This window comes from Gossypium arboreum, chromosome 3, assembly GCF_025698485.1.
Source record: "Gossypium arboreum isolate Shixiya-1 chromosome 3, ASM2569848v2, whole genome shotgun sequence".
Lineage (NCBI taxonomy): Eukaryota > Viridiplantae > Streptophyta > Magnoliopsida > Malvales > Malvaceae > Gossypium > Gossypium arboreum.
This window is the reverse complement of record NC_069072.1, coordinates 5,720,018-5,743,320: the sequence shown is the minus strand read 5'-3', so window position 1 is coordinate 5,743,320 and position 23,303 is coordinate 5,720,018. Positions and strand designations below refer to the sequence as shown.

General features: G+C 35.4%; 1 non-coding gene across 1 annotated transcript; it reads right to left on the bottom strand.

Moving 5' to 3' along the window:
• Positions 1 to 8,418: 8,418 nt before the first annotated feature.
• On the bottom strand, positions 8,419 to 8,525 carry LOC128291236 (small nucleolar RNA R71). The gene has a single exon (XR_008281012.1). It is a non-coding gene; the product is annotated as a small nucleolar RNA R71 (small nucleolar RNA).
• Between the last annotated feature and the right edge of the window lie 14,778 nt (positions 8,526 to 23,303).

Sequence of the window (23,303 nt, the reverse complement as noted above, 5' to 3'; positions counted from 1 at the left end):
AAATAGTGCAGATCAATTTTCAGATTTGTTAAGCTGTATTCTTTGGCTCATTTTCATTTTTGCTCTCTCATTTCTTTGCTTAAGTATCAAAAGCATTGTAGCCATTTTGAATCGATTGTTTACTTTTTTGAATCGATTTTTTTGTTGATTTACTTAATTCTTTTGCTGTTTGAATCGGTTCATTATTGTTTGAATAAATTCTTTGTTGTTTAACTCGATTCAAAACCCAAAAATGGTATCAAGAGTCATTGATATTTGAGGGCCATTTTTCCTTGTTTCTGTCAAAATGCCTTCAACTAGTTTTTCACCTCCTCTACCACTTGTTTTTAATAGTGAAAACTACCATATTTGGGTGGTTAAAACGAAGACTTACCTTCAAGCTTTTGACCTGTGGGAAGTTGTAAATGTTGATATTGAATAACCACCATTGAGGGCCAATCCAACTATAGCACAGATCAGACAACATAGTGATAATTGTGCCAAAAGTATAAGGCAATGTTTCACCTAAAAATGGTATTTCTAATGTGATATTTACAAGAATCATGGCCTGTTAGACTCCAAAACAAGCTTGGGATAAGCTAAATGAGGAGTTTCAAGGATCAGACAAGACCAATCAATAACAACTTATTGATCTTAGGAGATATTTTGAGAATTTAAAGATGAGGGAGGATGAAATAGTGAAGCAATATGCAGATAGGATCATGGATGTGGTCAATAGCATTAGGATACTTGGAGATCAATTTAGTATTAGTAGGGTGGTTGAAAAGGTAATAACCACAATTCTTGAGAGGTATGAGTAAAAATTTTCTCTCTTAAAGACTCGAGGGACTTATCAACAATCCCTCTTTCAGAGCTGATCAATGCTTTTTATGCTCAAGAGCAGAGAATGGCAAGTAGGTAAGAGGAGCACACTAAAGGAACATTTCTGGTCAGAAACAAAAAAGGCTCGAGCTCTTTAAGTAATGAAGAAAAGAAAAATTGGACAGAGAAGAAAGAAAAGAGTTGAAGAGACAGTAGAAAGAAGAAAAATCCACCATGCTCTCACTACAAAAAGACTAATCATCTGGAGAGGTACTGCTAGTTTAGGCCTAGTATTCAATATAGAGGCTGCAAACAATTTGGACACATAGAAAGGGTGTGTAAAAATAAAGGGAACCAGCATCAGCAAAGCCATGTTCAAGCTCAAGCTATTTATGGAAACTAAGCTCAAGAGGAGCATCTGTTCACTGCCCCTTGTTTTGTTTCAAGTAGCAAAGTTAATAAGAGTTGGTTAATTGACAGTCGCTGCACAAACCACATGGCCTCTTATGAGAGCATTTTCAGAAAGATTGACACTAGTTTTGCTTCCAAAGTCAGAATTGGAAATGATCAGTTTATTAAGGCTAAAGGAAAAGGTAATGTGCTAGTCTCCAATAGGTACTAAAGTAATCCCATATGTGTTTTTAGTGTCTGAGTTAGATCATAATCTCCTAAGCATTGGTCAATTTCTTGAAAAGAAATACTTTGTTATTTTTAAAGATAGATGTTGCACTATATTTGATTTATTGGGAGAGGAAGTTGTGACCCCCTTAATGAATAATAAAAGCTTTTTGTTAGATTCAAACTTTGTGGCCTCAAGGGCTTATGCCAGTTCAGTGGATGAATCACATATCAGTTAGATGTACAAGTCAGATTTGGTTGAGGATATGACTAAAGCTAAAGATAAAGCTAAAGATGAAGACTTTGATGACCTTTTTTGTTAAAGGCACTAGGCCTATTATTGAAACTTATTGCAGATGTGACTTAGCAGTGTTACAGCCTGTAATTTTTGAAGAAGTTGTATGAGAAAACAACATTGGTGCTTGCTATAATGATCAAGAAGAAGTGTTACAAGTTGGCCATTCATGTAGTAGAAAGCAGCAAGTTGAACTGCGAGCTTGCAAACTCACCAAAATACAAGTTATGGACTCAACAAAAGTGCAAGTTGACAAATGTGTGAGCTGTGCAAAGTGTAAGCTGAATGAAATGTGAGCTCATCAAAATGCGATCTCATCAAAGTACAAGCTTACGAGCTAGCCAAGATGCAAACTGGTTGATATACTGACCAAGCCACTTGGAAAGGTCAAGTTTAAATATTTAAGAAAGATTATTGGTGTCAACAGTATGGAGGTCAAGAAGGAGTGTTAAAGATGACTATCCATGCAGCTAGTTGTTTTTTGGTGTTTGCATGTAACTATCATAGTTTGCACACATGCATGCAATGTGTGTGTATGTTGCTTAGCTTTTAGTTTCATTATTAGTTATTTTGTTATGGTGACTAGTTGTAAATTAACTAAGTTAGTAAATTACTTGATGTGTTAGGTACTGATTTAGACAAATTAACATGTGTACAAGTTATATTTCACTTGTTACTAGGCAGATTAGTGGGGTTAAGTGTGTTTGGTGAAAACAAATGACTATTGTAATCTTTTGATGAATGAAAATTTGAAAAACAAAGTAGATAGTGCAGATTAGTTTGCAGATTCGTGCTCATTTTCATTTTTGCTCTTTAATTTCTTTGCTTAAGCATCAAAAGCATTGTAACCACTTTGAATTGATTGTTTTGTTGATTGACTCGATTCTTTTGTTGTTTGAATCCATTGTTTATTGTTTGACTTAATTCATTATTGTTTGAATAAATTCTTTGTTGTTTAGCTCAATTTAAAACTTAACAAAATGACAAAGGGAAAGAGGTAAACGAATTTATGAATTCTGGAACTATATGCATGGTGCATGTGGAGCCGAGCCTGGTTTCATGTTACTTGAAATGTTGAGTTCTATAGCTTTGATCTTGCGTTGCAGAAGTTGGCATGGTCTTAGGTTTTTTCTTAATTGTGCTGCACCCTGAAGCCATGCAAAGCTATTCGGATGAGGAGACTAGTGTTGGATAAGCTGCAATGGTACAACCTCTCTTTAAAATGCAAATCCTTTGCTTGTGATGGTGCATCTATGAAACAAATTGAATTGGACTAGTTGGTTTGATTTACTAAATTGAAAATTAGAAGCCTACTGGGTCCTGTACTTCAAAATGCATCCTAGCAATCACCATAATTGGGATAGGCTATACAAGTCTTGCTATGGTGGTAACAGGAGACATGATTCAAAAACTGACAATATTAACTGTTGGTCGAGCATTCGCAATTCTCACAACCTATCGAGCTTTATCATGAGAAACACTGTCGAGTGATTACTCATGGAGTCTATAGATTTGAGCAACATGTAGGGCAGTCTGGTAATGCTTTGTAATGCCATATCCACCAAATGAAGCAAAGAAGAAGCAACTATGATCTTGTATCTAAACAATCATAAAACCTTTTTTTTTAAACAAACATTTTACCTTACCTATGGCAAGCAAAAGTTTTGAAAGAAAATTCTAAACAGATAAGAAGTAATACAATTATTGTACAAATATTCTAATCTTCATCTCCAAAAATGCAAAGATCAATTCTAAATCCCAGTAAAATAAAATACAGGAATGATAATCCTAAATCATATATATACCCTTTTAAAGGCTGAGTGAAAATATATAGCTAACCAAGTGAGAAACCTCTATGGCTAAATTTCTTTTAATGATCTACAAAATTTATGAGTTTGCCATTACGGAAAATCAAATATGTTGGCTTTTCTATATGTGAGTTTGCAAAGGATTAAAAAGATTAAAGGGTTTACAAACAAAATATCAGCTCCAAGTTAAGTATCCCAATTCAGCAGCAATGACAGGCCAAAACTCAAAAAGCTCAAGTTAAGAACAACTGATAAACCATAAGAGTAACATGCTTTTAATCCCATTCTTGACACAATTTTGGATGATTTATTATGTAAATTAGTGAATTTGATACTCCTAATCCTTTAAATTCATGTTTCTATACTTAGGTGAGCATAGGGGAGTGAAAGGAGCGAAAAACAGGCCAAAATCTGACAAAAAGAGCTATTTTTAGGATCCACACAGCCTGGGCATTTCCACACAACCTGGGCATACGCCCGTGTGAGCCACATGGGCTGGCTACACGTCCATGTGCCAGCCCGTGTCAATTTCGCACCCTGCTTCTCTTTTACGTGGAAAAACCCCACTTTTAGGGTTTCTAAGCATTTTAAAGTTTATAAATAAAGAGGACCAAAAGAAAGATGCAGAGAAGAATGAAAAAATTACTCGAAGAACGCCATCAGATTCAACGCGACAGCGGATCTCCTTCAAGATTGAATATCTCCATTTAATTCCCATAGAAGTTTTATTGAGTTTCTTTATGTCTTGTTGTTATTCTAACTTTGATATGTTTCCATTCAGATTATGAGTTAAATTCCCTAAATACCTAGGGAAGATGAAACCTATGATAAATCTTATTATTTGTTTTCTGAATTATATGATAAATACTTGATTCTTGTTCTTAATTATGTATGCTTAATTCGTGTTTTAATATTTTCAGGATATTGATTCATGTTAAATGTGCTTATTTCAGTGGAGAAAAAGTTCCTATTCAAGAGTAGATCTAGCATAATTGAGTGGAGTTTCATGCAATCCTATAAATAGGATAACATAAATCTACCGAATTAGAGTCAAATTTAATAGGGAATCCATAGATCGAGTTAATACGACAATAGGGATTTTAATTAGAAAGAGATTTCAATTAATCAACCTAGAGTCAGTTGTTCTTACTCTCGAAAGAGATATTAACATAATTTAGGGATTTCTACAGATAAAGGCGCAAGTGAATAAATTATTTAATTCAAATTTAGAATAATAAGTGAAGTCTAGGTGGATTCTTTCCTGGGTATTGTCTATCTCATTGGTTTATTTCGAATATTTTCTTAATTCATTCTCTGTTGCATTCTTAGTAATTAGTTTAGTTAATTTTAGATTAAAAACAATCATCTCATTTTATTGGCTAAATAATAGAAAAATAGTAATTACTAGTACTTTTAGTCCTCGTGGATACGATATTCCCAACTCACCGTAGCTATACAATTATTCGATAGGTGCGCTTGCCTTTGTCTTAATTCTAGTTAGTTTAGTGACCATCAACAACATTTGTCTTTAGTTTTTCTTGCTAAAAAAGTAAGGCTAAAAGGATTGATAAAATCAAGCCAGGTTTATACAAACACTGTTCCTAGCCCATGAGGTTTTTCCTTCCTACTACATGCCTACCTAAATCCACGGTAAGAAATTGGGATCCCTTGATGAAAATTTGTTGAGGTTTTTCAGCAACAAAGATAAAAAAAGATAAGAAAAAAAGAAAGAGATAAAATGGAAAGAAAACAAAAGCATTAATAGAGAAAAAAGTGAATTCAACTCACTTTTCCATTAAGCAAAAATTTTTTTAAGTTCAAATCAAAAAAATACCATCTTACAACAAATCCCACTAACATTGAGAATTAAATTACATTACTTGCACACTTGAATAAGCTGAGTTATTAGCCAAATCATCACCGAAACACTTAGCAAATCAACTAACTAGTTTACTTACATAAGCAGAACAAATTACAAAGCAACTAGATTAGTTTTCTTGTTACAAAAGCTTCACTAATAAGGTTGAGCACCAAAAGAACTTCTTTATGTTGCATTGCTGGCCAACATTCAACACTCCTCCTTGGCCTTTGTGCAACATACACCGATGCTTCTTCTCAAACTTTCAAACTTCGCAGTATCAAAGAGCTTAATTAAAATGTCAAGAGGCTAGTCTTCTAAACTGTAATGGATCAAGTTGACTCCTTTTGATTGTTTAGCTTCCCTTACAAAATGATATTTTATTTTAAAGTGCTTTGTTTTTCCATGAAACATTGGATTTTTTGCAATGGCAACGACTGACTGGTTGTCTACCTTGATTTCAGTTGATTCCCCTTAACTTGCATTCAAATCACATAAAAACTCTCTTAGTTAAATAGTCTGATTAACAGCTTCAACAACTACAATATACTCTGCTTCTACTGTTGATTGTGCCACTATCTATTACTTCTTTGAACTTCAACAGAAAACTCTTAAGCCTAGAGTGAAAAAATACACTAAGGTGCTCTTCATATCATCAACCAAGTCAGCCTAGTCACTATTTGAATATCCAACCAGCTTGAGCTTTTCAGTCTTCACAAATTTCACCCCATAATTGAGAGTTCCCTTGACATATCTAAGGACCCTCGTAGTTGCTTTGAAATGAGCAACATTACTGCAGTGCATAAATCTAGATAGAAGGTTGATTGTAAACATGATGTCATGCCTTGTTGCTGTCAAATAAAGTAGACAACCTACAAGGCTTCTATACCATTTCTTATCCACATTTTCATAATCACCTTTTCTAGAGAGCTTTTGATAAACCGTAAATTACACATATTTTTACCCCATCTTTAATGCATTTTATAGATGATTTCTTATTAGAATTGGTGAATTCGATGCTCCTAATGCTTTAATTTCATGTTTTGCACTCATGAGAGCACCAAGAGTCAAAAGAAGCCAAAAACGAGCCAAAAAGAGACAAAATAGACCAAATCGAGAAGATGATACTGCTTAAGCCTTGCCACACGGGCAGCTCACACGCCCGTGTCTTTCGAGGGTACCGACCAAGGCTTTCACGATTCACACGGCCTGGCCATTGACCCATACGACCGTGTGCAATTTAACAGATCGAACACGGCCTGGCAATCACGTTACACGGCCGTGTCACACGGACGTGTCCCTATTGAGCCCAAGTTAAGTCCAATTCGGAAAAGGCCACTTTGGAGGGTTTTTAGGCATTCCAAAGCCTATAAATACGCATTAGAGGAGGAGAAAAAGGTAGACGGAGAAGAGGGGTAAGGAATTACCCCAAAGAAGCCGATTGATCCATCTCAGAAGCCGGATTCATCATTAATACTGAAGATCTCTCCTCAATTCCCCTTCAGGAGTTTTGGGTTTTCTTTATGTTTTGTATTCTTTATTCTTATGAGATGTACTCTTATTTTAACTAAACACCTTAAATACCTAAGGGGAGTGAAACCTAAGACGAATCTTGTTATTATTTTCTGAATCGTATGATAAATATTTAACTTATTCTTAATTATGTGTTCTTAAGTCTTGTTTTGATATCACAGGATACTGATTCAAGACACGCTCTTATTCAGAGGAGGAATAGACCCTATCTAAGAGTACATTTTCCATAATTAAGCGGAGTTGATTGCGCGCCTAGAAATAGGGTGACTAGATTTTGCCAGATTAGGGTGAAACCTAATAAGGGGATCCATAGATCGAGTTAATGCAACCCTAGAGTGTTAATTAGAGAAAAGTCTCGGGTATTCAATCTAGAGATTAGACGTTATTAGTCTTGAATAGGGATAATAACATAACTTAGGGATCTCTACGGAACAAGTTGAATGAATAAATCGTCCGATTCGGAGCCAGAATAACAAGTACAGTCTAGGTGGATTTTTCCTTAGGTATTGTCTCAAGTCAATCGATTTTCCCAAAAGCAATTCCCTAATTCTTTTCTCTGTTCGTTCTTAGTTTAAATAATTAGTTAATTAAAACAAACCTGTTTATTCTTAGGCTAGATAATAAAAAGATAGTTATTACTAGTAATTTTAGTTCCCTTGGGTACGATATTCCGGTCTTGCCGCTACTATACTATTGTTCGATAGGTGCGCTTGCCTTTTCATCGTGATAATAGTTAGTCTAGGTTTGATCTTCATTAAAAATATTTATTACTTGTTACGAATCACGCGATCAAGTTTTTGGCACTGTTGCCGGGGAACTGAAATATTAGGAACACTAAATTTTTATTACTTTAGCCATTTATTTTTCTTGCAATTTTATTTTATTTTTATTTATTACTTACTTTTTCTCTCTTTTGGTAGGTTTTTATAGTTTATGACTAGAAAAACCCGTTAGGACCATTACTCTTTGACGAAGAAATCGATCGTACAATTTGCAAAAATCAAAGAGAAATAAGACGTAGTTTACGATACACGGAGAACGAGCGAAAAGACGATACTCAAACCCCAACCGAAGAGATGGCCGAAAATCTAGGCAATCAGCTGCCTCCTGCAATTGCAGCTAATCAACATCCTGCTCCATGTACCACGTATAACTATGCTAAACCTTCTTTAACAGGAACTGAGTCTAGTATAGTTAGACCTGCTATTGCTGTGAATAATTTCGAACTAAAACCTAACACAATGCAGATGATACAGCAGTTTGTTCAGTTTGATGGTTTGCAGGATGAGGATCCCAACACGCACTTGGCGAATTTTCTTGAATTTTGCAATACATTCAAAATTAATGGCATTTCTAATGATGTCATTCGTCTTCGGTTATTTCCCTTTTCACTGAGAAACAAAGCTAAACAGTGGTTGAACTCGTTACCACGAGGGTCTATCACTACTTGGGAACAAATAACTAAGAAATTTTTAATAAAATATTTTTCACTGGCTAAAACGGCTAAATTGCTTAATGATATCTCTTCTTTTGTGTAGATGGATTTAGAAACACTTTACGATGCATGAGAGAGATTCAAGGACTTACTGAGAATGTGCCCTCACCATGGGTTACCGCTTTCGCTGCAAGTTCAAACGTTCTACAATGGTGTGAATCCCTCGACAAGACAAATGATTGACGCAGCTGCTGGCGAAACCATCAACAATAAAACACCGGAAGATGCATATGAATTTATAGAGGAGATGTCACTGAATAACTATCAGTGGCAAGTTATGAGGACAAAGCCAACGAAAACAGTCGGCGTCTATAACATCGATTCAGTCACCATGCTTTCAAATCAGATAGAACTTCTCAATAAAAAGATTGATAGTTTTCTTAGTTCTACGCAGGTACATCCAGTAATGAGGTATGACTCAAGCGGAGGAGGTGTGCATACAAAATACCAATCCTTCAATCCTACAACTGAAGAGGAACAAGTCAACTATATAGGTAACTATAACTTTAGATCTCAAAATAACCCATACAGTAATACTTATAATACAAGTTGGAGGCCACCCAAATTTTTCCTGGGGAGGTCAAGGAAATTCAAAGCAACAAAATCCTCAGGGTTTTCAACAACCACTTTATCAACAGGAGAAAAAACCAAACCTTGAATAGATGCTTTCTAAATTCATCTCGGTGTTAGAAACCCGTTTCCAAAATACCGAGACAACACTTAAAAATCAACAAGCATCGATCCAATGACTCAAAACTCAGATAAGCCAGCTGTTTCAGCTAATCTCGGAAAGACCACCAGAAAATTTATTTAATAATACCAAATCCAGAGAGCATGTCAAAGCAGTTACACTAAGGAGTGGGAAAGTGTTAGTGGAATATGAAAAAAAGTTAGCACAAGAAGCCGTGGAAAGCGAAAGGAGTGAAGAAAAACCCGAAAATAGTGACAAACTAGTACAAGAGGAATATTCACCATCGGTTCCATATCCAGTAAAATTAAAAAGAGATCGCATTGATCACAATTCGGTAAGTTTCTTGAACTTTTTAAGCAATTACATATCAACTTACCTTTTGCTATCTCGCAGATGTCTACATACGCAAAATTTTTAAAGAAGCTTTAAACAAGTAAAAGGAAGTCTGAGGAGTTATCTACAGTAGAACTCAACAAGGAATGCTCCGCCATACTCCAAAATAAGCTTCCAACCAAACTAAAAGATCCAGGAAGTTTTACTATCCCTTGCTTAATTGGCAATCTGAATATTGAAAAAGCGCTAGCTGATTTAGGCGCTAGTATTAATTTGATGCCCTATAAAATGTTCAAACAGCTTGGTCTTGGGGAACCTAAATCCACTAGGATGAGTATTCAATTGGCCGATAGATCTGTTAAATATCCCAGGGGTATTATAGAAGACGTACTCGTAAAAGTAGATAAATTTATATTCCCTGTTAATTTTGTTGTGCTTGACATGGATGAAGATGTGGAAGTACCCTTAATTTTAGGGCGCCCATTCCTAACCACTGCTAGAGCCGTGATTGACGTGGGTGACGGTAAATTGGTACTTAGAGTAGGTGACAAGGAAATAATCTTTAAAATTTATGATGCTATGAGATTCTCTAGGGAACAAGATGATTCATGTTATTTCATTGACTCTATTGATCATATTACTTAAGACTCTTTTCAAGAAATTGTACAATAGGAGATGACAGAACCGTGTTCAGCTCAAGACGAGGAAATAGGTGAGGAACCTAATAACCATCCGTCAAGACAAGTAGAATACGAGGGTATTAAGATCAATGATGAACTTAAACAAAAACCCTCGATTGAGGAGCCTCCCAAACTGGAACTTAAACAATTACCAAACCATTTAGAATATGCATTTCTTGGAAATAATTCTACATTTCCAGTTATAATTATTTCTAATTTGCAACCCAATGAGAAAGAGGAATTAATCCAAGTATTAAAAGAATCAGTCCTTCTTTTTGCACCCACAAAATTTTAATAGAAGATGAATACAAACCATGTGTGCAAGCTCAAAAACGTTTGAACCCCAACACGAAGGAAGTTGTAAAAGCTGAGGTAATTAAACTTCTAGATGCTGGAATTATTTATCCTATTTCTGACAGTTCTTAGGTAAGTCCAGTGCAGGTTGTCCCCAAGAAAGGAGGCATGATGTAACATTCCAAATAGGGCCTAAACAGAACAGTGGTTGCGAAACTACAAATATAAGGTAGAAAAATTTATTTTATTATTATTTTGAGGTTCATGGTATGATTGCATGATTGTGTGAAAATTTCGTGATGAAATTCTATGTATAAAGTGCTTAAGTTGAGGTTAGTGACTAAATCGAATAATTTGCAAAACTTGCATTCTAGAAGTTTTTAGTATGAAATTACTTTGGAATATTAATTAGGAGGGTTTAAATAACAATTTGACCAATTTTAAGTTCATGGAAAAAAATTAGGACATGGAAGGAATTTTTGAAAGTTTAGTAAGGAGGGGCAATTTGGTCATTTGGATATTAAATGAATTAAAAAGGGAAAAATAACACAAAAATGGTCATCTTCTCAATTAGTTTCTGCCGATTTTTTCTCTCCTCCATATCTGGGGTTTCTTCAACTTTCAAGCCTCATAGTAAGTGATTCTAAGCCCCGTTTTTAATGATCTTTACGTTTTTGGAGTCCCGGTAACTTGATTAAGCTTATTCTAGCAATAATTCAACCTAGGGTTCATATTTGGAAAAATACCCATATCTAAAATTTGTGTATTTTGATGTTTTATGATAGAATATGAGGTTTTAAATTATGTTAAACAACTTATGCTACTCGGTTTTAAGTGAAAACGAGTAAAAGGGCTTAAATCGGAAAAAAATACCAATAATCATAAGTATATGTTAGAGTGTGATTTTGATATTGCCATAGAAGGGAAAAATGATCAACATGTCATAAAACATAAGAAAATAGGATGAAGTTTAATTTACGAGCCTTGGGGAAAAAGTGCAAATATGTGAAAGTTTAGGGGTAAAAATATAATTTTGCCAAAGTTTGGGTCACGGACTGTTTTAATAAATGTGAATATTAAATAAGTTAAATTTGCTATTATAGATCAAGAAGAACGAAATTGGGAGTAGATCGGGAAAAGAAAAGTAAAGGACTAAATTGTAAAATTTAGTCACATTTTGTATCAAGGTAAGTTACAAAAATAAATACAATATTCTTTTATTTTACATTATTATTGTCAATTTCAGCATTTATATATTTATGTTATGAAAATATTTAAAGTCGAATTTAAGGTGAAGTGACAGAGGAAAAGTGTTAGAAAGCCCCGATTGAACCCTAGGAATGTTAGGATATTAGGGTTGACAGGACAGAATAGAAATGAGCCATGTAAGTCCATATTAGAAATATGACTTTAGAGACAGGATTGAGCCATGTAAGTCCATATTAGAAATATGGCTTTGGAGACAGGATTGAGCCATGTAAGTCTATATTATATATGGCATTGGAGACATGAATAATTCATGTAAGTCCATGTCAAAGACATGGCATTGGCGGGATATTGATGAGCGAACGACCCTAGTATCCTTAGTATTCGAGTGGTTCAACGGGTCAGATACGAGTTAAATTACAGTCAATTAATAGCAAAGGAAAAGTAGATTATACTTATGAAAAAGGAAAGGTCAGGTAAGAAAGAAGGTAAGGGAATAAAGAAGAAGATAGAAATTGAGAAGTAAAGAAATTTATGATGTTAGATGATATTATGTATAATTATCCATTATGTTGAATGTTGTGATTTATTTGCTTGTAAGCTTACTAAGCCTAGTGCTTAATCTCTTTATTTTCTTCTTCTTATAGTACTTATCTAGTCACTCGGGGATCGAAGGAAACGTCGGAGGCCGATCACACTATCAAAGAAATAACTCGGTATAATTAGACGTTTTGTTTTGGGTATGGCATGTATAGAAACTTAGCTACTTTTGGTATAATATGAACAATGAATGATGTGTAAATACTTGCTAGTGATTAGCTAATAAAATAGCCGATGATATACATGTTTATTAATATGTATGGTTGAATGGTGATTATCACATGAAAATTATGAAAAATGTGAAAGTAACCTAAAAATGATTCAAGTAATGTAAATGATGTAACTTTTAAAATCACTAAAAATTGTAGAAAAATAGTTTGAAGATGAATAATATATTAAATTAAAGCTTATTATGTATATTTTCTTATGGAATAAGCAAAACAGGTAAAGATATTATATTTTATGAGATATCTGAGTTTTAGTGAAACAGGGTCAGAGCGATTTTTGGATCCCATTAGAAGGTTTACTTTATATGGTTAGAATCTTTGTTGAATCTAGTTTTAAGAGAAACAAACTTCTTAGTCATATGAATTTTTTACAGGACGAAACATGGTTCGTAGTTAGAAGAGGTCAGTGCAGTCGAGTTTTGAAATAGGGTAAATTTAACTAATAAACTGTACTAATTGGCCAAGTCAAAAATTTTATAAAAAAATTAGTAGATAGATATATGAGTCTAGTTTCAGGAAAAATTTACGGATCTTAATTTTGAGTTTTGAAACTCGAGAAATGAATTTTTAAGCAACCATGACGCAGAAAAATAGTTTATTCCGAAAATTAAAATAAGTGGTTTAGAGTTGTTTAAAAGGTAAGATAAGTTTAGTAACACCTCAAGCTTGACTCCGGTGACGGTTTCGGGCGTGGGGGTGTTACACATGACGGTTGTGACCAACGAGAAGAATGAGCTAATTCCAACAAGAACGGTTACGGGATGGAGAGTTTGCATAGACTACAGGAAACTAAATGACGCCACAAGAAAAGATCACTTTCCCTTGCCATTCATTGACCAAATGTTAGAAAGATTATCTGGAAACATGTATTACTGCTTCCTAGATAGACTCTCTGGTTACTTCCAAATCCCAATAGCTCCTTAAGATCAAGAAAATACGACATTCACATGCCCATATGGTACGTTCGCTTATCATAGAATGCCTTTGGGATTATGTAATGCCCCTGCTACTTTTCAGCGTTGTATGATAGCTATATTCGAACAACTCATGGAAGATATCATGGAAGTCTTCATGGATGATTTTTTGGTATTCAGTAACTCTTTCCGTCTCTTCTTTAAAATTTTAAAACGAGTTTTAATAAGATGTGAAGAAACAAACCTTGTGCTTAACTGGGAGAAATGCCACTTCATGGTTCAAGAAGGTATTGTACTAGGGCATAAAATTTTTAGTAAAGGGATTGAGGTGGATAAATCTAAAGTAGAAACAATCGAGAAATTACCACCTCCTAGTTCAGTTAAGGCTATTAGAAGCTTTTTAGGACATGCTGGTTTTTATAGAAGATTCATTAAGGATTTTTCTAAAATAGCTAAGCCTTTAACTAAATTGCTAGAAAAAGATATACCTTTTAACTTCGATCATGAATATTTAGAAGCATTTAATACTTTAAAGGATAAATTAATTAATGCTCCAATTATAATTGCACCTGATTGGAACTTGCCATTTGAACTAATGTGTGATGCGAGTGATTTTGCAGTACGTGCAGTACTGGGACAGCGAAGAGACAAGCATTTTCAACCTATCTATTACGCCAACAAAACCTTAACAGCTGTACAAGAAAACTATACTACCATGGAAAAAGATTTACTAGCTGTGGTTTTTGCTTTTAATAAATTTCGATCATATATCATATTGTCTAAAGTTGTTGTTTACACTGACCATTCAGCCCTTCACTATCTTTTAACTAAAACCGATGCAAAACCTCGACTCATCCGATGGATTCTCCTTTTGCAGGAATTTGACTTGGAAATTCAGGACAAGAAATGAGCTAAAAATCTAGCGGCTGATCATTTGTCCAGGCTAGAGAAAACCAATACCAGAGAACTAGATGACATGGAAATAAATGATTCATTCCCTGAAGAACAATTTTTCGCTATATCTGACTCCGAGGTACCTTGGTTTGCAGACATCGTGAATTTTTTAGCTGCTAACATTATCCCAAAATGGTTAACACACCAGCAAAAGAAGCGATTCTTTAATGATGTTAAAAACTATTTTTGGGACGATCCATTTTTGTTTCGCAGATGTGCAGATCAAGTCATTAGAAGATGCGTTACAAGATCAGAAATATCAAAAATATTGGAACACTGCCACTCAGAGCCAACTGGCGGACACTATAGTGGAACAAAGACCGCACACAAAATACTTGAATCAGGTTTTTATTGGCCTTCATTATTCAAAGACACTATCAGGTATGTTACTTTATGTGACAAATGCCAACAGACATGTAACATATCTAAACGTGATGAAATGCCTCAAAACTATATGCTTTCTTGTGAAATATTTGACGTGTGGGGTATCGATTTCATGGGCCCATTCCCTAGTTCATTTGGAAATAAATATATCTTAGTAGCAGTTGACTACATGTCCAAATGGGTAGAAGCTCAAGCTCTACCTACTAATGATGCTAGAGTGGTAGTACGTTTCCTTAAAAAACTTTTTTCGAGATTCGGAACACCTAGACCAATTTTCAACGACAGGGGCACTCATTTTTGTAATACCCAATTTGAAAAAACCCTTAAGAAATACGGAGTTCATCATAGAATGGCCACCCCATACCATCCTCAAATTAATGGACAAGCTGAAGTAGCAAACCGAGAACTCAAACGGATCCTTGAAAAAATGGTAGAATCAAATAGAAAATACTGGGCAACAAAAATAGACAATGCCTTATGGGCTTACAGAACCGCTTTTAAGATTTCTATAGGAACATCACCTTACAGACTTGTTTATGGCAAAAGTTGTCATCTCTCATTCGAACTAGAACATAAAGCTTTTTGGGCTATTAAATTTCTAAACCTTGATCCCGAACTTGCAGGAAAAAATAGGTTGATGCAGCTGAACGAGCTAGATGAATGGCGAGCCAATGCATACGAAAATTCACGCCTATACAAGGAAGTAACAAAACGGCGCCACGATGTTCGTTTAAAGCAACAGAAACAATTTGAAGTTGGAGATCTTGTCTTACTATACAACTCAAGACTCAAATTATTTCCTGGGAAACTAAAATTCCGATGGTCAAGACCCTTCGTAATTCAAACTGTTCATCCATATGGCATGATAGAGGTAAGTCACCCATCATATGGTACTTTCAAAGTAAACGAAAAACGTCTCAAACTTCATAAAGGTGAAGACTTTAAAGTCAATGGAGAGGAGTTACGACTCCACAAACCACCCTAAGTATACAAACAAGGTAACAGTCGAGCTTAGACTATAAACAAGCGCTTCTCGGGAGGCAACCCGAGTACTAACCATTTTAAATTATTTTAAATTCAAATTTTAAACATTTAGGTCACTAATAGAGTATTTGAAGCATGTGTTCCCAAAGACCACATGGCTCGTAACACTACTGCCTCTTTAAGGCCGTGTGTACCAACATCGAAACACGGCTGCAGGATACTGGCCGTAAAAAAACAGGTAAATGATTTCCCCAAAACATGGAATGCGCTAAATCCCCACGGCTGTGCGACATGGTCGTGGGTGAATTTGATACACACACAGGCGTGGGAATAGAAACCCACGGGCATACCAGGGACAAGGCTCGATTCTGTTTCTTCGACACGGGCGTGAGAGAAGCGAATAAAGCTAGGCACGGCCGTGCCATATGGCTGTGTACCACACACGCTCAAGAAACACGGGTGTGGGATAGTAGCCAAGCACAAACTAAAATTTCAAAATTCGAAACACACGAGCTCAACCTCATAAGGACACTGGCGTGGCCCTAGGCTGTGTGGCCCTCCCTTATATAAGCAAATCACTGTTCATTTTCCTCTTTCTTTCCAAAGCTCTAGCCGAAATCTCCCCTTCTCTACTCCCTGATCCCTAATCTCAACCACTACCACCTTCTCGTCCAGTTCATGTGGAAGCTTCATATGCTAACATCTCTGAGCATCTCACCCTATTCGAGCTTCAATGTTTTCAACAATTTGACCACATTGATGCTACTCTACAGCAGAGTTGTTAGCACTTTCCCATCTCATCGTCAGTCCCGCCTCGCGAACCATCCAATGATGAAGATGTTTAGAAATATTTATTTATTATTTTTTATTTTTACTTATTATTGAAACTATTTCTATTATTTTTATTAGATTGTAGAATTTTATTTTTATTCTTTATTTCAGTTATTTCTTTTCGAATCCTTATACTTCCTAATATCTCCTAAAAAGTTCCTGATTTTATCACAGTTATATAGAACTCCTAAGCTCATCATCATATAGGAACTACAACTCCACTAGGGAAGGCTCTCCACGACTGCCATGTCCTGCTCGACCACGACCATAGCTACCACTAGATATAATATTCTTTTGGCGCAGGACTTATGGCCTAATGAATCTCTACGACTGCCGGAGTATCCTCCTCCACTTTCAAACCGATCACTCTCCAAAACTCTAAGTTCGAGGAATTCATCATACAGGAAGTTTCACTTCTCTCCCTATCTTATTTTTATTCTCTAACATCTTTGTACATTGATGGAAATGTACATCTTAAGTGTGGAGGGGTATTTATTTCACTATCAGAAAAAATCCCTAAATAATCACCTTGTTCTCATGAAAAACTCTCATATCATATTTAGGATAAATTTTAATTGATTTATGATTTTGATTGATATATCTTGAATTAAAACATAGGGATTTATGCATTGGTTATTTAAACTTTAAGACATTAGAGAATCAAGCATGATAAGTTGATTTTTAAGAAATTAAAATCATAGGTTGTTTCTCTAAGTCGAGGTATTACTTTGAATTAGAATTCACAAGTCTAAACATCAAAAAGCCATAATTTTTGTAAGATTTTTGAGCCTTTTGAGCATCTATTCATCCTTTCATGCTCACTTTTATTATTGCTTTGAGTGCGTTAGTATTGAAGTGTTATTCTAGAACTTGCTTGATTATGCATGTCAAGACCACACCATTTGATTTGATATATCAAAATGATTAAGGCACTTAGGATTAACCCACTCATGCTATGAAAAGCCTACCTCCACGATTAACCCCTAGTAAACCCCCTTGAGCCTAACAAGTCATTCCTTGTATTACCCTTAATATTAACCATTAACCTATTATTGTTGAAATCTCCCAAATTAATTTGATCCCTATTTTTGTCGAGATCTGAGTTGGAAAAGTTGCTTAGCTATATTTTTCTTCTTTATTTAACTTGTTCTTAAAAAAAAATATTAGTAATTCCATATTTTGAGAAGAAGCTTTGTTGTACGCAAGTGAAGGTTAACTCTTTTTCTAGTTAGGCAATTTTTCAATTCAATCTCGATTCTAACCCTTTCTTTCAGCTTGTTACCACACCCCCTAACCAAACCTCATTACAACCCTCTAAAGACCTTTTTATTGATGTATCATCTTAAATTATAGTGGTGGAGATTTGATTTTCATGCAAGCCTATGGTAATGACTTTTCATTATTAACTATTGAGTGCTTCATTTATTGTCCTTAAACACCTTGAGTGATTTGAGTGAATCTGTACTGAGGATGTGAAACTCTGTGATATTCTGAATCAAAGATAATTACTTAGATGAAGGGAGACACCTATGTTTGCATGATTAAATACTTAACTTGGAATGATTGAAACTTTTATGTTCTTTTAGTTAAATTCTCAATGTATGATTACCTATGGATTAATCTGAGATATTATTAATAGAAATTATAAGTTGAGAAGGATTTATTCTGATTATGAGTTGAGAATTTTGCTATAGGACAAGAAAATGCTTAAGTGTGGGAGTATTTGATAAACCGTAAATTATACATATTTTTACCCCATGTTTAATGCATTTTATAGATGATTTCTCATTAGAATTGGTGAATTCGATGCTCCTAATGCTTTAATTTCATGTTTTGCACTCAGGAGAGCACCAAGAGTCAAAAGGAGCAAAAAATGAGCCAAAAATGGACAAAACAGACCAAATCGAGAAGATGACACGGCTTAAGCCTTGCCACATGAGCAGCTCATACGCCCGTATCTTTCGAGGGTGTCGACCAAGGTTTTCACGATTCACACGGCCTGGCCATTGACCTACACTACCGTGTGCAATTTAACGGATCGAACACGGCCTGGTAATCACGTCACACGGCCGTGTCACACGGGCGTGTCCCTGCTGAGCCCAAGTTAAGTCCAATTCGGAAAAGGCCACTTTGGAGGGTTTTTAGGCATTCCAAAGCCTATAAATACGCACTAGAGAAGGAAAAAAAGGTAGACGGAGAAGAGGGGTAAGGAATTAACCCAAGGAAGCCGATTGATCCATCTCAGAAGCCGGATTCATCATCAATACTGAAGATCTCTCCTCAATTCCCCTTCAAGAGTTTTGGGTTTTCTTTATGTTTTGTATTCTTTCTTCTTATGAGATGTACTCTTATTTTATTATGAACTAAACCCCTTAGATACCTAAGGGGGATGAAACCTAAGATGAATCTTGTTATTATTTTCTGAATCGTATGATAAATATTTAACTTGTTCTTAATTATGTGTTCTTAATTCTTGTTTTGATATCACAGGATACTGATTCAAGACACGCTCTTATTCAGAGAAGGAATAGACCCTATCTAAGAGTACATTTTCCATAATTAAGCGGAGTTGATTGTGCGCCTAGAAATAGGGTGACAAGATTTTGCCAGATTAGGGTGAAACCTAATAATGGGTTCCATAGATCGAGTTAATGCAACCCTAGAGTGGTAATTAGAGAAAAGTCCCAGTTATTCAATTTAGGGATTAGACGTTATTAGTCTTGAATAGGGATAATAACATAACTTAGAGATATCTACGGAACAATTTGAATGAATAAATTGTCCGATTCGGAGCCAGAATAACAAGTACAGTCTAGGTGGATTTTTCCTTAGGTATTGTCTCAAGTCAATCGATTTTCCCAAAAGCAATTCCCCAATTCTTTTCTCTGTGTGTTCTTAGTTTAAATAATTAGTTAATTAAAACAAACCCGTTTATTCTTAGGCTAGATAATAAAAATAGGTTCCCTTGGGTACGATATCCCGGTCTTGCTGTTACTATACTATTGTTCGATAGGTGCACTTGCCTTTTCGTCGTGATAATAGTTAGTCTAGGTTTGATCTTCATTATAAATATTTATTACTTATTATGAATCACATGATCAGCTTCTCACATTATGCCTGTAACAGCCCGAGTTTGGGCCTAGTCAGAACAGTGGTTTTAGAACCACTAACCGAGGTTGGAGAAATTATTTTTAGTATTATTTTACGTGTTGTGGCATTATTATATGAATGCATAAAAAATTTGGTGAATAAATTTTAGCGTTTGAGAGCTTAATCGTAAAAAAAGAACTATATCGCATAAAGTGCAAAAGTCCTATTTAGATAGCTAAAAGTGTCAAATAGTCATGGAACATTAAATTAGAGGTCTTTATTGAGCAAATAGACCAATATTATATTAGTGGCTGGACATAGAGCCTTAAATTAAGGGAAGGTCAAATGTTAAGTGACAAAAAGAATTAAATAATAATAAACCTAGAGCAAGCTATCATCTTTTTCAATTCTCTCTCTTCACCACCCAAAATATCAGCCATTATAGGGTTTTTGGAGCTTCAAAATTTTAGCAACTTAAAGCCTTCACAAGTAAGTGATTTTGGGGGCTTTTCTTGAATATTTTTATACTTTTGAGGTCATTATAGCATGAGCTTTCTAACAAGGGTACTATTTTGCAAAATGGTTAAAAGTCTAGGGTTTTTCCATGATAGTAGATATGTTGATTTATGAAATTTTATGGAAGAATATGAGTTATGGTTGTGAAATAAACAACTTTTGTGAAGTAATTTTCATGGAAGCCCTAACTAGGGACCATTTTGCATAAGTTGAAAAATTAAGTGGTAAATGTGAGAAATAATAGGAATTTTGGGTTGCTATAAGAGTAAAAAGGGTTTCGCTAGGATTAAGATATGAAGAAATTTGATAAAAATCAATTTTCGAAACTAGTGGTAAAATGGTCATTTTACAAAAGTATAAGGGCAAAATGGTCATTTTGCCCAATTATAAATTGTTGAGTACTTAGATTATTAAAATGATTAAATTTGTGAATTTTTATCATTATAGATCAAGAATGGCAAAATCTGAGCCTAGACCGGAGAAAAGCAAAGCAAGTGGACTAAGAGCCGAACGAGTAGCCTACATTTTGTATACCGAGGTAAGTTGTATGTAAATAATACAACTACATTGTTATTATATGTTTTTAATTTGATATGGTATAAATCTCTTGTTTGTGGAAATAATTATCTATGATGAATATTGAGATAGTAGAATTCCCGTTGAACCTTAGGAAATAAATAGGTTATTCATGCCATAACACTCGGGTCATTTGTGTACTAGCGTAAGACATGTTTGGGACATGTATCGGCCACATTATGAGAGCTAGTGTAAGACCATGTCTGGGACATGGCATCGGCATTGAGAAGAGAGCTAGTGTAAGACATGTCTAGGACATGCATCAACCTCGAGATGTAAGCCAGTGTAAGACATGTCTAGGACATGCATCGGCTACAAAATGTGTCAGTATAAGACCATGTCTGGGACATGACATCAGCACCAATATGTGAGAGTCAGTGTAAGACCATGTCTGGGACATAACATTGACTTGATGGATGAGCCAGTGTAAGACCATGTCTGGCACATGGCATTAGCATTATACCCTGTGTTTGAGGTTTAGTAAATATCCCATAGTATTTCAAATGATTCAACTGTGAGAGTTACAATTTAAGTTAAACGAGAGAAGTATAACCATGTTGTGAGTGGTACAGGTACCTATTTGAAATGTATGAGATGTGAGCTTAGTATATGCTATGTTAATGGTATTGGATAGTGACGAGTAAGTTGTGCTTATACCTATTTTTGTATTATAAGCAGGATGATGATGATTGGTAAAGTTGTCATTATATTTATTTTCATGCAACTTACTAAGCTTTATGCTTACCCTATTTCTTTCCATTTTCTTATAGTGCCACCTAATTAGCTCGTGAATCAACAGTTGTAGGAGGCATCAATCACACTATCAATCGAAGCACTTGGCATAGTTAGTTCTCTTTATTTTTATTATGGCATGTATAGGACTCTTTGATTTTGTTTTAGTGTCACATTATTTTAGGGCCATATGTGTTGGCTTGCTTTAATATTTGACTCATTTAGTACAAGGCCATGAAAAGTGGCTAATATTGAAGGTTATTATATGAATGCAAAGTAGTCTTTCATGAATGAGAATTATTAGTATAGATGAAATATATAAATTGTATATAGACCTTAGCTATGGTTGTTGTTATGTTGTGTTTTAGGGTGGCAAAGGGCTTGGTAGATAGCCCTATATTATCTATACGAGTAGACACACAGGCGTGTGTCTAGGCCGTATGTGACACATGGCCAGCCCCATGGGCGTGTTGTCCAGCCGTGTGTCCCCTGCACGTAAAAATTTCTAGTTAGAATGCATGGTAGTAAACACACAGGCAAAGACACGGCCGTGTGTCTCAATCGTGTAGAGGACATGGCCTCTGGCCATGGGCGTGTGCCTTGGCGGTGTACCCTTTATTGGATATTGACGTCAAAAACAAAATGTCAAGGTTTTTAGACACGGGCTAAGACACAGGCGTGTCATGGCCGTGTGAAGAATACGGGCCATAGACACAGGCGTGTGTCAGACTGTGTGAAAACCCCTGTAGGTTCAAATTTAAAATTTATTTCACACAGACGTGGGACACGGGCATGCCCTAGTTGCTTAGGTCGTGTGTGTCACACGAGCCATCAGCACGGCCATGTTATAATAACCACACGGCCGTGTTGCCCTTCCATACAGACGTGTGTCTTGTTTCAAGAATCATTTTTATTTAGTCGGTTTAAGGACCCGAGTTGGTTCCAAATGGTTTCCAATGGACGCTTGAGACCTCGTAGGCCCTTGTTAAGAAATTTAAACAAAGTTTGAAATTTTTTAAGTTTGATCAAGTCTTAATAATTTTGAAAATGTTGGAATGTATGTATTTAAGTGAGGGAACGTCTCATATCCCGTCCCGGTGTAAGACTCGGGTGTGGGGTGTTACAATGCCACTAAAGTGCTTCCTATTTTGCAATTTCCCATGCAAAACTTGGTCAAAATCTTCAAGGTAAATGCTTTTTGTCTTATAAAAACAGCATCTTGAGTTTGAGTAACTTCCATACTTAGAAAGTAGGATCTCCCCTAAATCAAACATCTCAAACACATCTTGCATCTACTTTTTAAACTCAGCAATTAGTCCATTTTTGCTACCAGTCACAAGAAAACCATCCACATAAAGTGAGACAATTAGCAAAGTCTCATTTTCTAACTTCTTAAAATAAATAGTAGGTTCACTGATGCTCTTTTCAAACCCAAGCTTTGACAAATAACATCAATTCTGTCGACCAAGCCCTTGGAGTCTGTTTTAGGCCATACAAAGCGTTTTTGAGCTTGTAGACTTTGAGTTCTTCACCAATTATTTTGAACCCTTCTGGCTGTTCAACAAAGATTTCCTCCTTAAAAAAACCATTCAAAAAAGCATATTTTACATCAAGATGATGTACTTTCCATTACTTTTGAGTAGGTAAGGAAAATAAAAGCCTTATAGTGTCTAACCTTGCAATTGGTACAAAGGTTGTTAAAAAATCAACACCATATTATTGGTTGTATCCCTTCTCAACCAGTCTTGCTTTATGCTTATTCAGTGACCCATTTGCATTGTACTTGGTCCTGAATACCCATTTTATACCAATAATTCTTTTCTAAATTGGCTTATCAACCAGTTCCCCTGTGTCATTCTTGTGTATCACCTCCATTTCAACTT